The sequence below is a fragment of the Anomaloglossus baeobatrachus genome, chromosome 10 (assembly GCF_048569485.1).
Source record: "Anomaloglossus baeobatrachus isolate aAnoBae1 chromosome 10, aAnoBae1.hap1, whole genome shotgun sequence".
NCBI lineage: Eukaryota > Metazoa > Chordata > Amphibia > Anura > Aromobatidae > Anomaloglossus > Anomaloglossus baeobatrachus.
The window spans coordinates 46200060-46221843 of NC_134362.1; the positions used below are offsets into that span (position 1 = coordinate 46200060).

The 21784-nt window shown below is 41.8% G+C and overlaps 7 non-coding genes across 7 annotated transcripts; all 7 read left to right on the forward strand.

Moving 5' to 3' along the window:
* Positions 1-1392: 1392 nt before the first annotated feature.
* On the forward strand, positions 1393-1465 carry TRNAV-UAC (transfer RNA valine (anticodon UAC)). The gene has a single exon. It is a non-coding gene; the product is annotated as a tRNA-Val (tRNA).
* Positions 1466-8208: 6743 nt separating this feature from the next.
* Positions 8209-8281, forward strand: TRNAV-UAC (transfer RNA valine (anticodon UAC)). The gene has a single exon. It is a non-coding gene; the product is annotated as a tRNA-Val (tRNA).
* A 2093-nt stretch (positions 8282-10374) lies between these two features.
* TRNAV-UAC (transfer RNA valine (anticodon UAC)) lies at positions 10375-10447 on the forward strand. The gene has a single exon. It is a non-coding gene; the product is annotated as a tRNA-Val (tRNA).
* A 4252-nt stretch (positions 10448-14699) lies between these two features.
* On the forward strand, positions 14700-14772 carry TRNAV-UAC (transfer RNA valine (anticodon UAC)). Its single transcript has one exon. It is a non-coding gene; the product is annotated as a tRNA-Val (tRNA).
* A 2093-nt stretch (positions 14773-16865) lies between these two features.
* TRNAV-UAC (transfer RNA valine (anticodon UAC)) lies at positions 16866-16938 on the forward strand. Its single transcript has one exon. It is a non-coding gene; the product is annotated as a tRNA-Val (tRNA).
* Positions 16939-19029: 2091 nt separating this feature from the next.
* Positions 19030-19102, forward strand: TRNAV-UAC (transfer RNA valine (anticodon UAC)). Its single transcript has one exon. It is a non-coding gene; the product is annotated as a tRNA-Val (tRNA).
* Positions 19103-21185: 2083 nt separating this feature from the next.
* Positions 21186-21258, forward strand: TRNAV-UAC (transfer RNA valine (anticodon UAC)). The gene has a single exon. It is a non-coding gene; the product is annotated as a tRNA-Val (tRNA).
* Positions 21259-21784: the final 526 nt, after the last annotated feature.

The window sequence follows — 21784 nt, forward strand, 5'->3', positions numbered from 1 at the left end:
AAATTTTGCACAAACACCTCATGTGACCCAGGGAACGTCGTAGACTATGTTTTGACAGGAAAATTTAACCCCGCACTTTACAGTTACTCTCCAAAAAACATGCCTTCATTATAGTAAATGGAGCCTAGAACTACAGGTTATTAGTGGGAGCTGTGATTGGTTGCTATAGGAACAAAAGACATTTATAGTATAAGAAGCTTATATGTGAGGTAATAAGATGTCGGTGGGGAGACGGATAGAGAGAGACAGACAGAGAGACAGACAGAGAGACAGACAGATAGAGATAGACAGAGACAAATGGTGAAAGAGACAGACAGATAGAGACAGACAGAGACAAATGGTGAAAGAGACAGACAGAGACAGACGGTGAAAAAGACAGACAGAGACAGACGGGGAAAGAGACAGACAGAGACAGACCTGGAAAGAGACAGATGGGGAAAGAGACAGACAGACATGGAGACAGGGACAGAGACAGGCAGACAGGGAAGGAGGAGACAGCCAGAGAGACAGACAAAGATAGATGGGGAAAGACACAGACCTTGACAGAGTCAGACGGGGAAAGAGACAAAGAAATAGAAACAGACAAAGACAGGCAGACAGGGAAAGAGACAGACAGGAAAAGACACAGACAAAGAGACGGGAAAACAGACGGGGAAAGAGACAGACCTGGGAAAGAGACAGACCTGGAAAGAGACAGATGGGGAAAGAAACAGAGAGATAGAGACAGACAAAGAAAGAGACAGAGACAGGCAGACGAGGAAAGAGGCAGACCTGGAAAGAGACAGACCTGGAAAGAGGCAGACCTGGCAAGAGACAGACCTGAAAAGAGACAGACAGAGACAGACGGGGAAAGAAACATACCTGGAAAGAGACAGACGGAGCATATTATTTGGCCAATTTAGCTAAATCTGTGTGGAATATCTGTGGTGTTAAAATATATGTTGTGAAATGCTTCTATTAGCTTAGTTTTTGCCTTTTAATAATTACATTTCTATCTATTTGTTTTGTGGTTTTTGTGTGCAGAATACATTTTTGTTAATATATTCTATTTAGTTAACAGCAGTTATTAACCCGGGCGAAGCCTGGTAGTACAGCTAGTATATATATATATGAAATTCAATATATATACAGTATATATATATATATATATATTGAATTTAATATATATATACATACAGTATGCAATACACATGTGTATATATACATATATATATATATATATATATACTTTATTGCACACTGTGTGTATATACAGTATAAGTATATATAAATAAATTTTATATATATATATATATATATATATATATATATATATATATATATATATATGAAATTCAATCCCTGGTTGTCAAAATTGAACTCCAACAGCCAACAGTCTGCAGCTTTTCATCAGGTTTCATAGTGTAGTGGTCATCACGTCTGCTTTACACGCAGAAGGTCCTGGGTTCGATCCCCAGTGAAACCATTAAGGGAAGGTGTTATGGATTTTTATAATCCAAACAATGATTACTTGTAAGATAACATGCAGCTGTAATCTTATCTTGCTTTAAATAAAGATGTCTTTCAGTTTTTATAATGCTGGAAACCTGGCAATGGAGGCTGCCATTTTACATTCCAAGTTTTAGCACGACAGTGCAGGCTCAATTTACAGCACCTCATGGACATAGGCAATAGTAGTCGGATTCCGACCCCTTTAGTTTTATTACAACTGAAATAGTAACGCCTATGTGGGCTGCCCAATTCACAGCTGTGGGTGTGTTCAGACGCCATTTTTCCATAGCCCATGCTTTCGACTGAACTTCCTTTTTCCCCTACAGCCAGGATCTGAAAGACCAAGCAGTACCATCCGAACAGATCCTAGAACAGTAACGTTTTAGCCACCAAAACAGGTTTTTCTCTGTTTTTGCACTTACTCTTTGATTTCTATGGGTGAAAAAATGCTGCAGATGAGCCTGCTTTCCCCCTTTTTTTTTTTTTAATTACCCCAGTTTCCAGACCTGGATCGTTACCCAGAGTTCCCTGAGAAATTCAGGCCCAGGGTTGAGGTACTTTTAAACCCATGCAGATCTAGACTTTACAGTCCAAGTCTGCCCATCACTACTCCTGAGCCCACAAGCTCACCATGGAGCAGCTTGAAATCTTTTTCCAGGTTCCCCTTACCGACCATGACATAAACTTATGTCAAATGTCATGCAGGGATTAACAAGGCAATGTCATTTTTTGGGGTTTTTACATAGTAGTAAAAATTATAGCTGCTAGCCTTCTGTCAGGGTTTGAAGAACTATGCACTGCCTCCTCTAGGCCGGCCCATTCTATATCAGTCCTCTATGGTTTATTAACTGTAGATAGATGGAGGATGCCCCCCCCCTTCTGCGGAGCCTGGGGACTCGAAGTCCACTTCACTTTCACGCAATAACAATGGGATGTGTTTTTCCTTGTTCCACAAATCTGTAATGGCGACAAAATCTCAGGAGACGAGTTTTAAGATTGTCTCTCGGTGGTATCGGGTTCCTGCGGTTCTGCAGAGGTGGTTCCCGGGGAAGTCTAGTCATTGGTGGCGTTTAAGGTTGGAGGAGGATACCATGTCTCATATATGGTGGTCTTGTCCGACACTTCGAGTGTTCTGGCAGGGGCAACTCGGGTATGGTGGTCTTGTCCGACACTTCGAGCATTCTGGCAGGGGGAACTCGGGTATGGTGGTCTTGTCCAACACTTCGAGCATTCTGGCAGGGGGAACTCGGATTTGGTGGTCTTGTCCGACACTTTGAGCGATTTGGCAGATGGAACTCGGGTATGGTGGTCTTGTCCGACACTTCGAATGTTCTGGCAGGGGGAACTCAGGACAGTAAAAGAAATCACAGGTCTTTCAGTGCCTGTCTCTTCAAAGGCGGGGCTTCAGTTCATGTTTCCAATGTCCAAGGACACCTATAAAAAATTTCTGCTAAGGCACCTATTACAAGCAACTAAAACAATAATTCCACATCATTGGAGGTCCCCTGACACTCCTTCATTAGAGGAATGGTTTGATAAGATTTCGCTAATTTACTGTATGGAGACCCTGGTGGCGCAATCCTATAAAAAAATAAGCTAGTGCTGCAACCAAATAGTTCCACTGGAAGGCCTTCCTTTCCTCCCCATTATAGCAACCTATCCTGAGATAGGGGTGGCTATCTGGGATACAACTATACCTCAGGGATTCTCAAGGGCTCTTTCTCTGGAGTGGTGATTCCCGTCTTCAGAGTTCTAACAACTTTTTTGGATCTGTTCCAGAGGGCAATTCTCTCTCTCTCTCATTCTAGTAACTACATATTTTTTATCCCTCCTCCTGTTTCTCTCTTCCAAGCTATAGTCACTTAGGCAAGTGTATATGTCAGTGTTGGCACTTCATGTGCTGATTTGTTAAGTGCTCTGTGTTTTCTTAAAAATCAATAAAATCTTACAATTGAAAAATATTATAGTTGCTGGACAGATTCTCGGCTTCAACGCCCGATGAAGCCATGAAGGTGAATTTTCTTCAGAACATTTTAGTACAAAAATATAATTGAAAATTACAAGAATTATGTTGAATTCACTCTCAAAAAATATCGTTCCTTTAAAAACAAGACCATTCTCATGGCAAAAAAGTCCCATCTGATTTACAGAAAGAACAAGCTATGCAGAAAATAACAAACTATGTAGAAAAGAACAAACTATGTAGAAACCAAAGTAACACATTCAATATCAACTTCATTTTAAGGAAAATCACATTGTTGGAAAAAAAATAAATAAATGGTGAAATATGTAATAAAAACAAATAATAAACTTGTCATTAACCAAACTTTACATCCAGTAGAAAATCCCTGGCAGTCATTATTCTGCTCTAGAAGCCAACACTCTGCAGCCCTTCATCAGGTTTCATAGTGTAGTGGTTTTCACATCTGCTTTACACGCAGAAGGTACTCGGTTCGATCCCCAGTGAAACCAGCTAGTTTTACGCTTTCATAAACCTGTAATAAAGGTAAAATAATTACGGTATAATAATATTTAATAAAGTTGGTTTTAGTCACTAAAACAGGCTTTGCTGTGTTTTTGCACTGACTCTTTGATTTCTATGGGTGAAAAAATGTAGCAGATGAGCCTGCTTTCCCCTTTTTTTTTTAATTACCCCAGTTTCCAGACCTGGATCGTTACCCAGAGTTCCCTGAGAAATCAAGGCCCACAGTTGAGGTACTTTTGAACCCATGCAGATCTAGCCTTTACAGTCCAAGTCTGCCCATCACTACTCCTGAGCCCACAAGCTCACCATGGAACAGCTTGAAATCTTTTTCCAGGTTCCCCTTACCGACCATGACATAAACTTATGTCAAATGTCATGCAGGGATTAACAAGGCAATGTCATTTTTCGGGGTTTTTACATAGTAGTCAAAATTATAGCTGCTAGCCTTCTGTCAGGGTTTGAAGAACTATGCACTGCCTCCTTTAGGCCGGCCGATTCTATATCAGTCCTCTATGGTTTATTAACTGTAGATAGATGGAGGATGCCCCCCCCTTCTGCGGAGCCTGGGAACTCGAAGTCCACCTCACTTTCACGCAATAACAATGGGATGTGTTTTTCCTTGTTCCACAAATCTGTAATGGCGACAAAATCTCAGGAGACGAGTTTCAAGATTGTCTCTCGATGGTATCGGGTTCCTGCGGTTCTGCAGAGGTGGTTCCCGGGGAAGTCTAGTCATTGGTGGCGTTGAAGGTTGGAGGAGGATACCATGTCTCATATATGGTGGTCTTGTCCGTCACTTCGAGTGTTCTGGCAGGGGAAACTCGGGTATGGTGGTCTTGTCCGACACTTCGAGCATTCTGGCAGGGGGAACTCGGGTATGGCGGTCTTGTACAACACTTCGAGCGTTCTGGCAGGGGGAACTCGTGTTTGGTGGTCTTGTCCGACACTTTAAGCGTTTTGGCAGATGGAACTCGGGTATGGTGGTCTTGTCCGACACTTCGAACGTTCTGGCAGGGGGAACTCGGGACAGTAAAAGAAATCACAGGTCTTTCAGTGCCTGTCTCTTCAAAGGCGGGGCTTCAGTTCAAGTTTCCAATGTCCAAGGCCACCTATAAAAAATTTCTGCTAAGGCACCTATTACAAGCAACTAAGACAATAATTCCACATCATTGGAGGTCCCCTGACCCTCCTTCATTAGAGGAATGGTTTGAGAAGATTTCTCTAATTTACTGTATGGAGACCCTGGTTGCGCAATCCTATAAAAAAATAAGCTAGTGCTGCCACCAAATAGTTCCACTGGAAGGCCTTCCTTTCCTCCCCATTATAGCAACCTATCCTGAGATAGGGGTGGCTATCTGGGATACAACTATACCTCAGGGATTCTCAAGGGCTCTTTCTCTGGAGTGCTGATTCCTGTCTTCAGAGTTCTAACAACTTTTTGGATGTGTTCCAGAGGGCGATTCTCTCTCGCTCTCATTCTAGTTACTACATATTTTTTCTCCCTCCTCCTGTTTCTCTCTTCCAAGCTATGGTCACTTAGGCAAGTGTATATGTCAGTGTTGGCACTTCATGTGCTGATTTGTTAAGTGCTCTGTGTTTTCTTAAAACTCAATAAAATCTTACAATTGAAAAAAATTATAGTTGCTGGACAGATTCTCGGCTTCAACGCCCGATGAAGCCATGAAGGTGAATTTTCTTCAGAACATTTTAGTACAAAAATATAATTGAAAATTACAAGAATGGTATTGAATTCACTCTCAAAAAATATCGTTCCTTTAAAAACAAGACCATTCTCATGGCAAAAAAGTCCCATCTGATTTACAGAAAGAACAAACTATGCAGAAAATAACAAACTATGTAGAAAAGAACAAACTATGTAGAAACCAAAGTAACACATTCAATATCAACTTCATTTTAAGGAAAATCACATTGTTGGAAAAAAATAAATAAATGGTGAAATATGTAATAAAAACAAATAATAAACTTGTCATTAACCAAACTTTACATCCAGTAGAAAATCCCTGGCAGTCATTATTCTGCTCTAGAAGCCAACACTCTGCAGCCCTTCATCAGGTTTCATAGTGTAGTGGTTATCACATCTGCTTTACACGCAGAATGTCCTGGGTTCGATCCCCACTGCCCCAGTGAAACCAGCTAGTTTTACGCTTTCATAAACCTGTAATAAAGGTAAAATAATTACGGTATAATAATATTTAATAAAGTTGGTTTTAGTCACTAAAACAGGCTTTGCTGTGTTTTTGCACTGACTCTTTGATTTCTATGGGTGAAAAAATGTAGCAGATGAGCCTGCTTTCCCCTTTTTTTTTTAATTACCCCAGTTTCCAGACCTGGATCGTTACCCAGAGTTCCCTGAGAAATCAAGGCCCACAGTTGAGGTACTTTTGAACCCATGCAGATCTAGCCTTTACAGTCCAAGTCTGCCCATCACTACTCCTGAGCCCACAAGCTCACCATGGAACAGCTTGAAATCTTTTTCCAGGTTCCCCTTACCGACCATGACATAAACGTATGTCAAATGTCATGCAGGGATTAACAAGGCAATGTCATTTTTCGGGGTTTTTACATAGTAGTCAAAATTATAGCTGCTAGCCTTCTGTCAGGGTTTGAAGAACTATGCACTGCCTCCTTTAGGCCGGCCGATTCTATATCAGTCCTCTATGGTTTATTAACTGTAGATAGATGGAGGATGTCCCCCCCCTTCTGCGGAGCCTGGGGACTCGAAGTCCACCTCACTTTCACGCAATAACAATGGGATGTGTTTTTCCTTGTTCCACAAATCTGTAATGGCGACAAAATCTCAGGAGACGAGTTTCAAGATTGTCTCTCGATGGTATCGGGTTCCTGCGGTTCTGCAGAGGTGGTTCCCGGGGAAGTCTAGTCATTGGTGGCGTTGAAGGTTGGAGGAGGATACCATGTCTCATATATGGTGGTCTTGTCCGACACTTCGAGTGTTCTGGCAGGGGAAACTCAGGTATGGTGGTCTTGTCCGACACTTCGAGCATTCTGGCAGGGGGAACTCGGGTATGGCGGTCTTGTACAACACTTCGAGCGTTCTGGCAGGGGGAACTCGTGTTTGGTGGTCTTGTCCGACACTTTGAGCATTTTGGCAGATGGAACTCGGGTATGGTGGTCTTGTCCGACACTTCGAACGTTCTGGCAGGGGGAACTCGGGACAGTAAAAGAAATCACAGGTCTTTCAGTGCCTGTCTCTTCAAAGGCGGGGCTTCAGTTCATGTTTCCAATGTCCAAGGCCACCTATAAAAAATTTCTGCAAAGGCACCTATTACAAGCAACTAAGACAATAATTCCACATCATTGAAGGTCCTCTGACCCTCCTTCATTAGAGGAATGGTTTGAGAAGATTTCTCTAATTTACTGTATGGAGACCCTGGTGGCGCAATCCTATAAAAAAATAAGCTAGTGCTGCCACCAAATAGTTCCACTGGAAGGCCTTCCTTTCCTCCCCATTATAGCAACCTATCCTGAGATAGGGGTGGCTATCTGGGATACAACTATACCTCAGGGGTTCTCAAGGGCTCTTTCTCTGGAGTGGTGATTCCCGTCTTCAGAGTTCTAAGAACTTTTTGGATCTGTTCCAGAGGGCGATTCTCTCTCGCTCTCATTCTAGTTACTACATATCTTTTCTCCCTCCTCCTGTTTCTCTCTTCCAAGCTATAGTCACTTAGGCAAGTGTATATGTCAGTGTTGGCACTTCATGTGCTGATTTGTTAAGTGCTCTGTGTTTTCTTAAAAATCAATAAAATCTTACAATTGAAAAAAATTATAGCTGCTGGACAGATTCTCGGCTTCAACGCCCGATGAAGCCATGAAGGTGAATTTTCTTCAGAACATTTTAGTACAAAAATATAATTGAAAATTACAAGAATGATGTTGAATTCACTCTCAAAAAATATCGTTCCTTTAAAAACAAGACCATTCTCATGGCAAGAAAGTACCATCTGATTTACAGAAAGAACAAACTATGCAGAAAATAACAAACTATGTAGAAAAGAACAAACTATGTAGAAACCAAAGTAACACATTCAATATCAACTTCATTTTAAGGAAAATCACATTGTTGGAAAAAAAATGGTGAAATATGTAATAAAAACAAATAATAAACTTGTCATTAACCAAACTTTACATCCAGTAGAAAATCCCTGGCAGTCATTATTCTGCTCTAGAAGCCAAAACTCCGCAGCCCTTCATCAGGTTTCATAGTGTAGTGGTTATCACATCTGCTTTACACGCAGAAGGTCCTGGGTTCGATCCCCAGTGAAACCAGCTAGTTTTACGCTTTCATGAACCTGTAATAAAGGTAAAATAATTACGGTATAATAATATTTAATAAAGTTGGTTTTAGTCCCTAAAGCTGGATTTGCTGTATTTTTGCACTTACTCTTTGATTTCTATGGGTGAAAAAATGTAACAGATGAGCCCGCTTTCCCCTTTTTTTTTTTTTTTTAATTACCCCAGTTTCCAGACCTGGATCGTTACCCAGAGTTCCCTGAGAAATCCAGGCCCACGGTTGAGGTACTTTTGAACCCATGCAGATCTAGCCTTTACAGTCCAAGTCTGCCCATCACTACTCCTGAGCCCACAAGCTCACCATGGAACAGCTTGAAATCTTTTTCCATGTTCCCCTTACCGACCATGACATAAACTTATGTCAAATGTCATGCAGGGATTAACAAGGCAATGTCATTTTTCGGGGTTTTTACATAGTAGTCAAAATTATAGCTGCTAGCCTTCTGTCAGGGTTTGAAGAACTATGCACTGCCTCCTTTAGGCCGGCCGATTCTATATCAGTCCTCTATGGTTTATTAACTGTAGATAGATGGAGGATGTCCCCCCCCTTCTGCGGAGCCTGGGAACTCGAAGTCCACCTCACTTTCACGCAATAACAATGGGATGTGTTTTTCCTTGTTCCACAAATCTGAAATGGCGACAAAATCTCAGGAGACGAGTTTCAAGATTGTCTCTCGATTGTATCGGGTTCCTGCGGTTCTGCAGAGGTGGTTCCCGGGGAAGTCTAGTCATTGGTGGCGTTGAAGGTTGGAGGAGGATACCATGTCTCATATATGGTGGTCTTGTCCGACACTTCGAGTGTTCTGGCAGGGGAAACTCGGGTATGGTGGTCTTGTCCGACACTTCGAGCATTCTGGCAGGGGGAACTCGGGTATGGCGGTCTTGTACAACACTTCGAGCGTTCTGGCAGGGGGAACTCGGGTTTGGTGGTCTTGTCCGACACTTTGAGCGTTTTGGCAGATGGAACTCGGGCATGGTGGTCTTGTCCGACACTTCGAACGTTCTGGCAGGGGGAACTCGGGACAGTAAAAGAAATCACAGGTCTTTCAGTGCCTGTCTCTTCAAAGGCGGGGCTTCAGTTCAAGTTTCCAATGTCCAAGGCCACCTATAAAAAATTTCTGCTAAGGCACCTATTACAAGCAACTAAGACAATAATTCCACATCATTGGAGGTCCCCTGACCCTCCTTCATTAGAGGAATGGTTTGAGAAGATTTCTCTAATTTACTGTATGGAGACCCTGGTTGCGCAATCCTATAAAAAAATAAGCTAGTGCTGCCACCAAATAGTTCCACTGGAAGGCCTTCCTTTCCTCCCCATTATAGCAACCTATCCTGAGATAGGGGTGGCTATCTGGGATACAACTATACCTCAGGGATTCTCAAGGGCTCTTTCTCTGGAGTAGTGATTCCTGTCTTCAGAGTTCTAACAACTTTTTGGATGTGTTCCAGAGGGCGATTCTCTCTCGCTCTCATTCTAGTTACTACATATTTTTTCTCCCTCCTCCTGTTTCTCTCTTCCAAGCTATAGTCACTTAGGCAAGTGTATATGTCAGTGTTGGCACTTCATGTGCTGATTTGTTAAGTGCTCTGTGTTTTCTTAAAACTCAATAAAATCTTACAATTGAAAAAAATTATAGTTGCTGGACAGATTCTCGGCTTCAACGCCCGATGAAGCCATGAAGGTGAATTTTCTTCAGAACATTTTAGTACAAAAATATAATTGAAAATTACAAGAATGATGTTGAATTCACTCTCAAAAAATATCGTTCCTTTAAAAACAAGACCATTCTCATGGCAAGAAAGTCCCATCTGATTTACAGAAAGAACAAACTATGCAGAAAATAACAAACTATGTAGAAAAGAACAAACTATGTAGAAACCAAAGTAACACATTCAATATCAACTTCATTTTAAGGAAAATCACATTGTTGGAAAAAAAATAAATAAATGGTGAAATATATAATAAAAACAAATAATAAACTTGTCATTAACCAAACTTTACATCCAGTAGAAAATCCCTGGCAGTCATTATCCTGCTCTAGAAGCCAACACTCTGCAGCCCTTCATCAGGTTTCTTAGTGTAGTGGTTATCACATCTGCTTTACACGCAGAAGGTCCTGGGTTCGATCCCCAGTGAAACCGGCTAGTTTTACGCTTTCATGAACCTGTAATAAAGGTAAAATAATTACAGTATAATAATATTTAAGAAAGTTGGTTTTAGTCACTAAAACAGGCTTTGCTGTGTTTTTGCACTTACTCTTTGTTTTCTATGGGTGAAAAAATGTAGCATATGAGCCTGCTTTCCCCCCTTTTTTTTTTTTTTTAATTACCCCAGTTTCCAGACCTGGATCGTTACCCAGAGTTCCCTGAGAAATCCAAGCCCATGGTTGAAGTACTTTTGAACCCATGCAGATCTAGCCTTTACAGTCCAAGTCTGCCCATCACTACTCCTGAGCCCACAAGCTCACCATGGAACAGCTTGAAATCTTTTTCCAGGTTCCCCTTACCGACCATGACATAAACTTATGTCAAATGTCATGCAGGGATTAACAAGGCAATGTCATTTTTCGGGGTTTTTACATAGTAGTCAAAATTATAGCTGCTAGCCTTCTGTCAGGGTTTGAAGAACTATGCACTGCCTCCTTTAGGCCGGCCGATTCTATATCAGTCCTCTATGGTTTATTAACTGCAGATAGATGGAGGATGCCCCCCCCTTCTGCGGAGCCTGGGAACTCGAAGTCCACCTCACTTTCACGCAATAACAATGGGATGTGTTTTTCCTTGTTCCACAAATCTGTAATGGCGACAAAATCTCAGGAGACGAGTTTCAAGATTGTCTCTCGATGGTATCGGGTTCCTGCGGTTCTGCAGAGGTGGTTCCCGGGGAAGTCTAGTCATTGGTGGCGTTGAAGGTTGGAGGAGGATACCATGTCTCATATATGGTGGTCTTGTCCGTCACTTCGAGTGTTCTGGCAGGGGAAACTCGGGTATGGTGGTCTTGTCCGACACTTCGAGCATTCTGGCAGGGGGAACTCGGGTATGGCGGTCTTGTACAACACTTCGAGCGTTCTGGCAGGGGGAACTCGTGTTTGGTGGTCTTGTCCGACACTTTAAGCGTTTTGGCAGATGGAACTCGGGTATGGTGGTCTTGTCCGACACTTCGAACGTTCTGGCAGGGGGAACTCGGGACAGTAAAAGAAATCACAGGTCTTTCAGTGCCTGTCTCTTCAAAGGCGGGGCTTCAGTTCAAGTTTCCAATGTCCAAGGCCACCTATAAAAAATTTCTGCTAAGGCACCTATTACAAGCAACTAAGACAATAATTCCACATCATTGGAGGTCCCCTGACCCTCCTTCATTAGAGGAATGGTTTGAGAAGATTTCTCTAATTTACTGTATGGAGACCCTGGTTGCGCAATCCTATAAAAAAATAAGCTAGTGCTGCCACCAAATAGTTCCACTGGAAGGCCTTCCTTTCCTCCCCATTATAGCAACCTATCCTGAGATAGGGGTGGCTATCTGGGATACAACTATACCTCAGGGATTCTCAAGGGCTCTTTCTCTGGAGTAGTGATTCCTGTCTTCAGAGTTCTAACAACTTTTTGGATGTGTTCCAGAGGGCGATTCTCTCTCGCTCTCATTCTAGTTACTACATATTTTTTCTCCCTCCTCCTGTTTCTCTCTTCCAAGCTATGGTCACTTAGGCAAGTGTATATGTCAGTGTTGGCACTTCATGTGCTGATTTGTTAAGTGCTCTGTGTTTTCTTAAAACTCAATAAAATCTTACAATTGAAAAAAATTATAGTTGCTGGACAGATTCTCGGCTTCAACGCCCGATGAAGCCATGAAGGTGAATTTTCTTCAGAACATTTTAGTACAAAAATATAATTGAAAATTACAAGAATGGTATTGAATTCACTCTCAAAAAATATCGTTCCTTTAAAAACAAGACCATTCTCATGGCAAAAAAGTCCCATCTGATTTACAGAAAGAACAAACTATGCAGAAAATAACAAACTATGTAGAAAAGAACAAACTATGTAGAAACCAAAGTAACACATTCAATATCAACTTAATTTTAAGGAAAATCACATTGTTGGAAAAAAAAAAATAAATGGTGAAATATGTAATAAAAACAAATAATAAACTTGTCATTAACCAAACTTTACATCCAGTAGAAAATCCCTGGCAGTCATTATTCTGCTCTAGAAGCCAACACTCTGCAGCCCTTCATCAGGTTTCATAGTGTAGTGGTTATCACATCTGCTTTACACGCAGAATGTCCTGGGTTCGATCCCCACTGCCCCAGTGAAACCAGCTAGTTTTACGCTTTCATAAACCTGTAATAAAGGTAAAATAATTACGGTATAATAATATTTAATAAAGTTGGTTTTAGTCACTAAAACAGGCTTTGCTGTGTTTTTGCACTGACTCTTTGATTTCTATGGGTGAAAAAATGTAGCAGATGAGCCTGCTTTCCCCTTTTTTTTTTAATTACCCCAGTTTCCAGACCTGGATCGTTACCCAGAGTTCCCTGAGAAATCAAGGCCCACAGTTGAGGTACTTTTGAACCCATGCAGATCTAGCCTTTACAGTCCAAGTCTGCCCATCACTACTCCTGAGCCCACAAGCTCACCATGGAACAGCTTGAAATCTTTTTCCAGGTTCCCCTTACCGACCATGACATAAACGTATGTCAAATGTCATGCAGGGATTAACAAGGCAATGTCATTTTTCGGGGTTTTTACATAGTAGTCAAAATTATAGCTGCTAGCCTTCTGTCAGGGTTTGAAGAACTATGCACTGCCTCCTTTAGGCCGGCCGATTCTATATCAGTCCTCTATGGTTTATTAACTGTAGATAGATGGAGGATGTCCCCCCCCTTCTGCGGAGCCTGGGGACTCGAAGTCCACCTCACTTTCACGCAATAACAATGGGATGTGTTTTTCCTTGTTCCACAAATCTGTAATGGCGACAAAATCTCAGGAGACGAGTTTCAAGATTGTCTCTCGATGGTATCGGGTTCCTGCGGTTCTGCAGAGGTGGTTCCCGGGGAAGTCTAGTCATTGGTGGCGTTGAAGGTTGGAGGAGGATACCATGTCTCATATATGGTGGTCTTGTCCGACACTTCGAGTGTTCTGGCAGGGGAAACTCGGGTATGGTGGTCTTGTCCGACACTTCTAGCATTCTGGCAGGGGGAACTCGGGTATGGCGGTCTTGTACAACACTTCGAGCGTTCTGGCAGGGGGAACTCGTGTTTGGTGGTCTTGTCCGACACTTTGAGCATTTTGGCAGATGGAACTCGGGTATGGTGGTCTTGTCCGACACTTCGAACGTTCTGGCAGGGGGAACTCGGGACAGTAAAAGAAATCACAGGTCTTTCAGTGCCTGTCTCTTCAAAGGCGGGGCTTCAGTTCATGTTTCCAATGTCCAAGGCCACCTATAAAAAATTTCTGCAAAGGCACCTATTACAAGCAACTAAGACAATAATTCCACATCATTGAAGGTCCTCTGACCCTCCTTCATTAGAGGAATGGTTTGAGAAGATTTCTCTAATTTACTGTATGGAGACCCTGGTGGCGCAATCCTATAAAAAAATAAGCTAGTGCTGCCACCAAATAGTTCCACTGGAAGGCCTTCCTTTCCTCCCCATTATAGCAACCTATCCTGAGATAGGGGTGGCTATCTGGGATACAACTATACCTCAGGGGTTCTCAAGGGCTCTTTCTCTGGAGTGGTGATTCCCGTCTTCAGAGTTCTAAGAACTTTTTGGATCTGTTCCAGAGGGCGATTCTCTCTCGCTCTCATTCTAGTTACTACATATCTTTTCTCCCTCCTCCTGTTTCTCTCTTCCAAGCTATAGTCACTTAGGCAAGTGTATATGTCAGTGTTGGCACTTCATGTGCTGATTTGTTAAGTGCTCTGTGTTTTCTTAAAAATCAATAAAATCTTACAATTGAAAAAAATTATAGCTGCTGGACAGATTCTCGGCTTCAACGCCCGATGAAGCCATGAAGGTGAATTTTCTTCAGAACATTTTAGTACAAAAATATAATTGAAAATTACAAGAATGATGTTGAATTCACTCTCAAAAAATATCGTTCCTTTAAAAACAAGACCATTCTCATGGCAAGAAAGTACCATCTGATTTACAGAAAGAACAAACTATGCAGAAAATAACAAACTATGTAGAAAAGAACAAACTATGTAGAAACCAAAGTAACACATTCAATATCAACTTCATTTTAAGGAAAATCACATTGTTGGAAAAAAAATGGTGAAATATGTAATCAAAACAAATAATAAACTTGTCATTAACCAAACTTTACATCCAGTAGAAAATCCCTGGCAGTCATTATTCTGCTCTAGAAGCCAAAACTCCGCAGCCCTTCATCAGGTTTCATAGTGTAGTGGTTATCACATCTGCTTTACACGCAGAAGGTCCTGGGTTCGATCCCCAGTGAAACCAGCTAGTTTTACGCTTTCATGAACCTGTAATAAAGGTAAAATAATTACGGTATAATAATATTTAATAAAGTTGGTTTTAGTCCCTAAAGCTGGATTTGCTGTATTTTTGCACTTACTCTTTGATTTCTATGGGTGAAAAAATGTAACAGATGAGCCCGCTTTCCCCTTTTTTTTTTTTTTTTAATTACCCCAGTTTCCAGACCTGGATCGTTACCCAGAGTTCCCTGAGAAATCCAGGCCCACGGTTGAGGTACTTTTGAACCCATGCAGATCTAGCCTTTACAGTCCAAGTCTGCCCATCACTACTCCTGAGCCCACAAGCTCACCATGGAACAGCTTGAAATCTTTTTCCATGTTCCCCTTACCGACCATGACATAAACTTATGTCAAATGTCATGCAGGGATTAACAAGGCAATGTCATTTTTCGGGGTTTTTACATAGTAGTCAAAATTATAGCTGCTAGCCTTCTGTCAGGGTTTGAAGAACTATGCACTGCCTCCTTTAGGCCGGCCGATTCTATATCAGTCCTCTATGGTTTATTAACTGTAGATAGATGGAGGATGTCCCCCCCCTTCTGCGGAGCCTGGGAACTCGAAGTCCACCTCACTTTCACGCAATAACAATGGGATGTGTTTTTCCTTGTTCCACAAATCTGAAATGGCGACAAAATCTCAGGAGACGAGTTTCAAGATTGTCTCTCGATTGTATCGGGTTCCTGCGGTTCTGCAGAGGTGGTTCCCGGGGAAGTCTAGTCATTGGTGGCGTTGAAGGTTGGAGGAGGATACCATGTCTCATATATGGTGGTCTTGTCCGACACTTCGAGTGTTCTGGCAGGGGAAACTCGGGTATGGTGGTCTTGTCCGACACTTCGAGCATTCTGGCAGGGGGAACTCGGGTATGGCGGTCTTGTACAACACTTCGAGCGTTCTGGCAGGGGGAACTCGGGTTTGGTGGTCTTGTCCGACACTTTGAGCGTTTTGGCAGATGGAACTCGGGCATGGTGGTCTTGTCCGACACTTCGAACGTTCTGGCAGGGGGAACTCGGGACAGTAAAAGAAATCACAGGTCTTTCAGTGCCTGTCTCTTCAAAGGCGGGGCTTCAGTTCAAGTTTCCAATGTCCAAGGCCACCTATAAAAAATTTCTGCTAAGGCACCTATTACAAGCAACTAAGACAATAATTCCACATCATTGGAGGTCCCCTAACCCTCCTTCATTAGAGGAATGGTTTGAGAAGATTTCTCTAATTTACTGTATGGAGACCCTGGTTGCGCAATCCTATAAAAAAATAAGCTAGTGCTGCCACCAAATAGTTCCACTGGAAGGCCTTCCTTTCCTCCCCATTATAGCAACCTATCCTGAGATAGGGGTGGCTATCTGGGATACAACTATACCTCAGGGATTCTCAAGGGCTCTTTCTCTGGAGTAGTGATTCCTGTCTTCAGAGTTCTAACAACTTTTTGGATGTGTTCCAGAGGGCGATTCTCTCTCGCTCTCATTCTAGTTACTACATATTTTTTCTCCCTCCTCCTGTTTCTCTCTTCCAAGCTATAGTCACTTAGGCAAGTGTATATGTCAGTGTTGGCACTTCATGTGCTGATTTGTTAAGTGCTCTGTGTTTTCTTAAAACTCAATAAAATCTTACAATTGAAAAAAATTATTGTTGCTGGACAGATTCTCGGCTTCAACGCCCGATGAAGCCATGAAGGTGAATTTTCTTCAGAACATTTTAGTACAAAAATATAATTGAAAATTACAAGAATGATGTTGAATTCACTCTCAAAAAATATCGTTCCTTTAAAAACAAGACCATTCTCATGGCAAGAAAGTCCCATCTGATTTACAGAAAGAACAAACTATGCAGAAAATAACAAACTATGTAGAAAAGAACAAACTATGTAGAAACCAAAGTAACACATTCAATATCAACTTCATTTTAAGGAAAATCACATTGTTGGAAAAAAAATAAATAAATGGTGAAATATATAATAAAAACAAATAATAAACTTGTCATTAACCAAACTTTACATCCAGTAGAAAATCCCTGGCAGTCATTATCCTGCTCTAGAAGCCAACACTCTGCAGCCCTTCATCAGGTTTCTTAGTGTAGTGGTTATCACATCTGCTTTACACGCAGAAGGTCCTGGGTTCGATCCCCAGTGAAACCGGCTAGTTTTACGCTTTCATGAACCTGTAATAAAGGTAAAATAATTACAGTATAATAATATTTAAGAAAGTTGGTTTTAGTCACTAAAACAGGCTTTGCTGTGTTTTTGCACTTACTCTTTGTTTTCTATGGGTGAAAAAATGTAGCAGATGAGCCTGCTTTCCCCCCTTTTTTTTTTTTTTTAATTACCCCAGTTTCCAGACCTGGATCGTTACCCAGAGTTCCCTGAGAAATCCAAGCCCATGGTTGAAGTACTTTTGAACCCATGCAGATCTAGCCTTTACAGTCCAAGTCTGCCCATCACTACTCCTGAGCCCACAAGCTCACCATGGAACAGCTTGAAATCTTTTTCCAGGTTCCCCTTACCGACCATGACATAAACTTATGTCAAATGTCATGCAGGGATTAACAAGGCAATGTCATTTTTCGGGGTTTTTACATAGTAGTCAAAATTATAGCTGCTAGCCTTCTGTCAGGGTTTGAAGAACTATGCACTGCCTCCTTTAGGCCGGCCGATTCTATATCAGTCCTCTATGGTTTATTAACTGCAGATAGATGGAGGATGCCCCCCCCCCTTCTGCGGAGCCTGGGAACTCGAAGTCCACCTCACTTTCACGCAATAACAATGGGATGTGTTTTTCCTTGTTCCACAAATCTGTAATGGCGACAAAATCTCAGGAGACGAGTTTCAAGATTGTCTCTCGATGGTATCGGGTTCCTGCGGTTCTGCAGAGGTGGTTCCCGGGGAAGTCTAGTCATTGGTGGCGTTGAAGGTTGGAGGAGGATACCATGTCTCATATATGGTGGTCTTGTCCGTCACTTCGAGTGTTCTGGCAGGGGAAACTCGGGTATGGTGGTCTTGTCCGACACTTCGAGCATTCTGGCAGGGGGAACTCGGGTATGGCGGTCTTGTACAACACTTCGAGCGTTCTGGCAGGGGGAACTCGTGTTTGGTGGTCTTGTCCGACACTTTAAGCGTTTTGGCAGATGGAACTCGGGTATGGTGGTCTTGTCCGACACTTCGAACGTTCTGGCAGGGGGAACTCGGGACAGTAAAAGAAATCACAGGTCTTTCAGTGCCTGTCTCTTCAAAGGCGGGGCTTCAGTTCAAGTTTCCAATGTCCAAGGCCACCTATAAAAAATTTCTGCTAAGGCACCTATTACAAGCAACTAAGACAATAATTCCACATCATTGGAGGTCCCCTGACCCTCCTTCATTAGAGGAATGGTTTGAGAAGATTTCTCTAATTTACTGTATGGAGACCCTGGTTGCGCAATCCTATAAAAAAATAAGCTAGTGCTGCCACCAAATAGTTCCACTGGAAGGCCTTCCTTTCCTCCCCATTATAGCAACCTATCCTGAGATAGGGGTGGCTATCTGGGATACAACTATACCTCAGGGATTCTCAAGGGCTCTTTCTCTGGAGTAGTGATTCCTGTCTTCAGAGTTCTAACAACTTTTTGGATGTGTTCCAGAGGGCGATTCTCTCTCGCTCTCATTCTAGTTACTACATATTTTTTCTCCCTCCTCCTGTTTCTCTCTTCCAAGCTATGGTCACTTAGGCAAGTGTATATGTCAGTGTTGGCACTTCATGTGCTGATTTGTTAAGTGCTCTGTGTTTTCTTAAAACTCAATAAAATCTTACAATTGAAAAAAATTATAGTTGCTGGACAGATTCTCGGCTTCAACGCCCGATGAAGCCATGAAGCTGAATTTTCTTCAGAACATTTTAGTACAAAAATATAATTGAAAATTACAAGAATGATGTTGAATTCACTCTCAAAAAATATCGTTCCTTTAAAAACAAGACCATTCTCATGGCAAAAAAGTCCCATCTGATTTACAGAAAGAACAAACTATGCAGAAAATAACAAACTATGTAGAAAAGAACAAACTATGTAGAAACCAAAGTAACACATTCAATATCAACTTCATTTTAAGGAAAATCACATTGTTGGAAAAAAAAAAAATGGTGAAATATGTAATAAAAACAAATAATAAACTTGTCATTAACCAAACTTTACATCCAGTAGAAAATCCCTGGCAGTCATTATTCTGCTCTAGAAGCCAACACTCTGCAGCCCTTCATCAGGTTTCATAGTGTAGTGGTTATCACATCTGCTTTACACGAAGAAGGTCCTGGGTTCGATCCCCAGTGAAACCAACTAGTTTTACGCTTTCATGAACCTGTAATAAAGGTAAAATAATTACGGTATAATAATATTTAATAAAGTTGGTTTTAGTCACTAAAACAGGCTTTGCTGTGTTTTTGCACGTACTCTTTGATTTCTATGGGTGAAAAAATGTAGCAGATAAGCCTGCTTTCCCCTTTTTTTTTTAATTACCCTAGTTTCAAGACCAGAATCGGTACCCAGAGTTCCCTGAGAAATCCAAGCCCATGGTTGAAGTACTTTTGAACCCATGCAGATCTAGCCTTTACAGTCCAAGTCTGCCCATCACTACTCCTGAGCCCACAAGCTCACCATGGAACAGCTTGAAATCTTTTTCCAGGTTCCCCTTACCGACCATGACATAAACTTATGTCAAATGTCATGCAGGGATTAACAAGGCAATGTCATTTTTCGGGGTTTTTACATAGTAGTCAAAATTATAGCTGCTAGCCTTCTGTCAGGGTTTGAAGAAGCACTGCCTCCTTTAGGCCGGCCGATTCTATATCAGTCCTCTATGGTTTATTAACTGCAGATAGATGGAGGATGCCCCCCCCTTCTGCGGAGCCTGGGAACTCGAAGTCCACCTCACTTTCACGCAATAACAATGGGATGTGTTTTTCCTTGTTCCACAAATCTGTAATGGCGACAAAATCTCTGGAGACGAGTTTCAAGATTGTCTCTCGATGGTATCGGGTTCCTGCGGTTCTGCAGAGGTGGTTCCCGGGGAAGTCTAGTCATTGGTGGCGTTGAAGGTTGGAGGAGGATACCATGTCTCATATATGGTGGTCTTGTCCGACACTTCGAGTGTTCTGGCAGGGGGAACTCGGGTATGGTGGTCTTGTCTGACACTTCGAGCATTCTGGCAGGGGGAACTCGGGTATGGTGGTCTTGTCCAACACTTTGAGCGTTCTGGCAGGGGGAACTTGGGTTTGGTGGTCTTGTCCGACACTTTGAGCGTTTTGGCAGATGGAACTCGGGTATGGTGGTCTTGTCCTACACTTCGAACATTCTGGCAGGGGGAACTCGGGACAGTAAAAGAAATCACAGGTCTTTCAGTGCCTGTCTCTTCAAAGGCGGGGCTTCAGTTCATGTTTCCAATGTCCAAGGCCACCTATAAAAAATTTCTGCTAGGGCACCTATTACAAACAACTAAGACAATAATTCCACATCATTGAAGGTCCTCTGACCCTCCTTCATTAGAGGAATGGTTTGAGAAGATTTCTCTAATTTACTGTATGGAGACCCTGGTGGCGCAATCCTATAAAAAAAATAAGCTAGTGCTGCCACCAAATAGTTCCACTGGAAGGCCTTCCTTTCCTCCCCATTATAGCAACCTATCCTGAGATAGGGGTGGCTATCTGGGATACAACTATACCTCAGGGGTTCTCAAGGGCTCTTTCTCTGGAGTGGTGATTCCCGTCTTCAGAGTTCTAAGAACTTTTTGGATCTGTTCCAGAGGGCGATCCTCTCTCGCTCTCATTCTAGTTACTACATATCTTTTATCCCTCCTCCTGTTTCTCTTTTCCGAGCTATAGTCACTTAGGCAAGTGTATATGTCAGTGTTGGCACTTCATGTGCTGATTTGTTAAGTGCTCTGTGTTTTCTTAAAAATCAATAAAATCTTACAATTGAAAAAAATTATAGCTGCTGGACAGATTCTCGGCTTCAACGCCCGATGAAGCCATGAAGGTGAATTTTCTTCAGAACATTTTAGTACAAAAATATAATTGAAAATTACAAGAATGATGTTGAATTCACTCTCAAAAAATATCGTTCCTTTAAAAACAAGACCATTCTCATGGCAAGAAAGTCCCATCTGATTTACAGAAAGAACAAACTATGCAGAAAATAACAAACTATGTAGAAAAGAACAAACTATGTAGAAACCAAAGTAACACATTCAATATCAACTTCATTTTAAGGAAAATCACATTGTTGGAAAAAAAATAAATAAATGGTGAAATATGTAATAAAAACAAATAATAAACTTGTCATTAACCAAACTTTACATCCAGTAGAAAATCCCTGGCAGTCATTATTCTGCTCTAGAAGCCAAAACTCCGCAGCCCTTCATCAGGTTTCATAGTGTAGTGGTTATCACATCTGCTTTACACGCAGAAGGTCCTGGGTTCGATCCCCAGTGAAACCAGCTAGTTTTACGCTTTCATGAACCTGTAATAAAGGTAAAATAATTACGGTATAATAATATTTAATAAAGTTGGTTTTAGTCACTAAAACTGGATTTGCTGTATTTTTGCACTTACTCTTTGATTTCTATGGGTGAAAAAATGTAACAGATGAGCCCGCTTTCCCCTTTTTTTTTTTTTTTTTTAATTACCCCAGTTTCCAGACCTGGATCGTTACCCAGAGTTCCCTGAGAAATCCAGGCCCACGGTTGAGGTACTTTTGAACCCATGCAGATCTAGCCTTTACAGTCCAAGTCTGCCCATCACTACTCCTGAGCCCACAAGCTCACCATGGAACAGCTTGAAATCTTTTTCCAGGTTCCCCTTACCGACCATGACATAAACTTATGTCAAATGTCATGCAGGGATTAACAAGGCAATGTCATTTTTCGGGGTTTTTACATAGTAGTCAAAATTATAGCTGCTAGCCTTCTGTCAGGGTTTGAAGAACTATGCACTGCCTCCTTTAGGCCGGCCGATTCTATATCA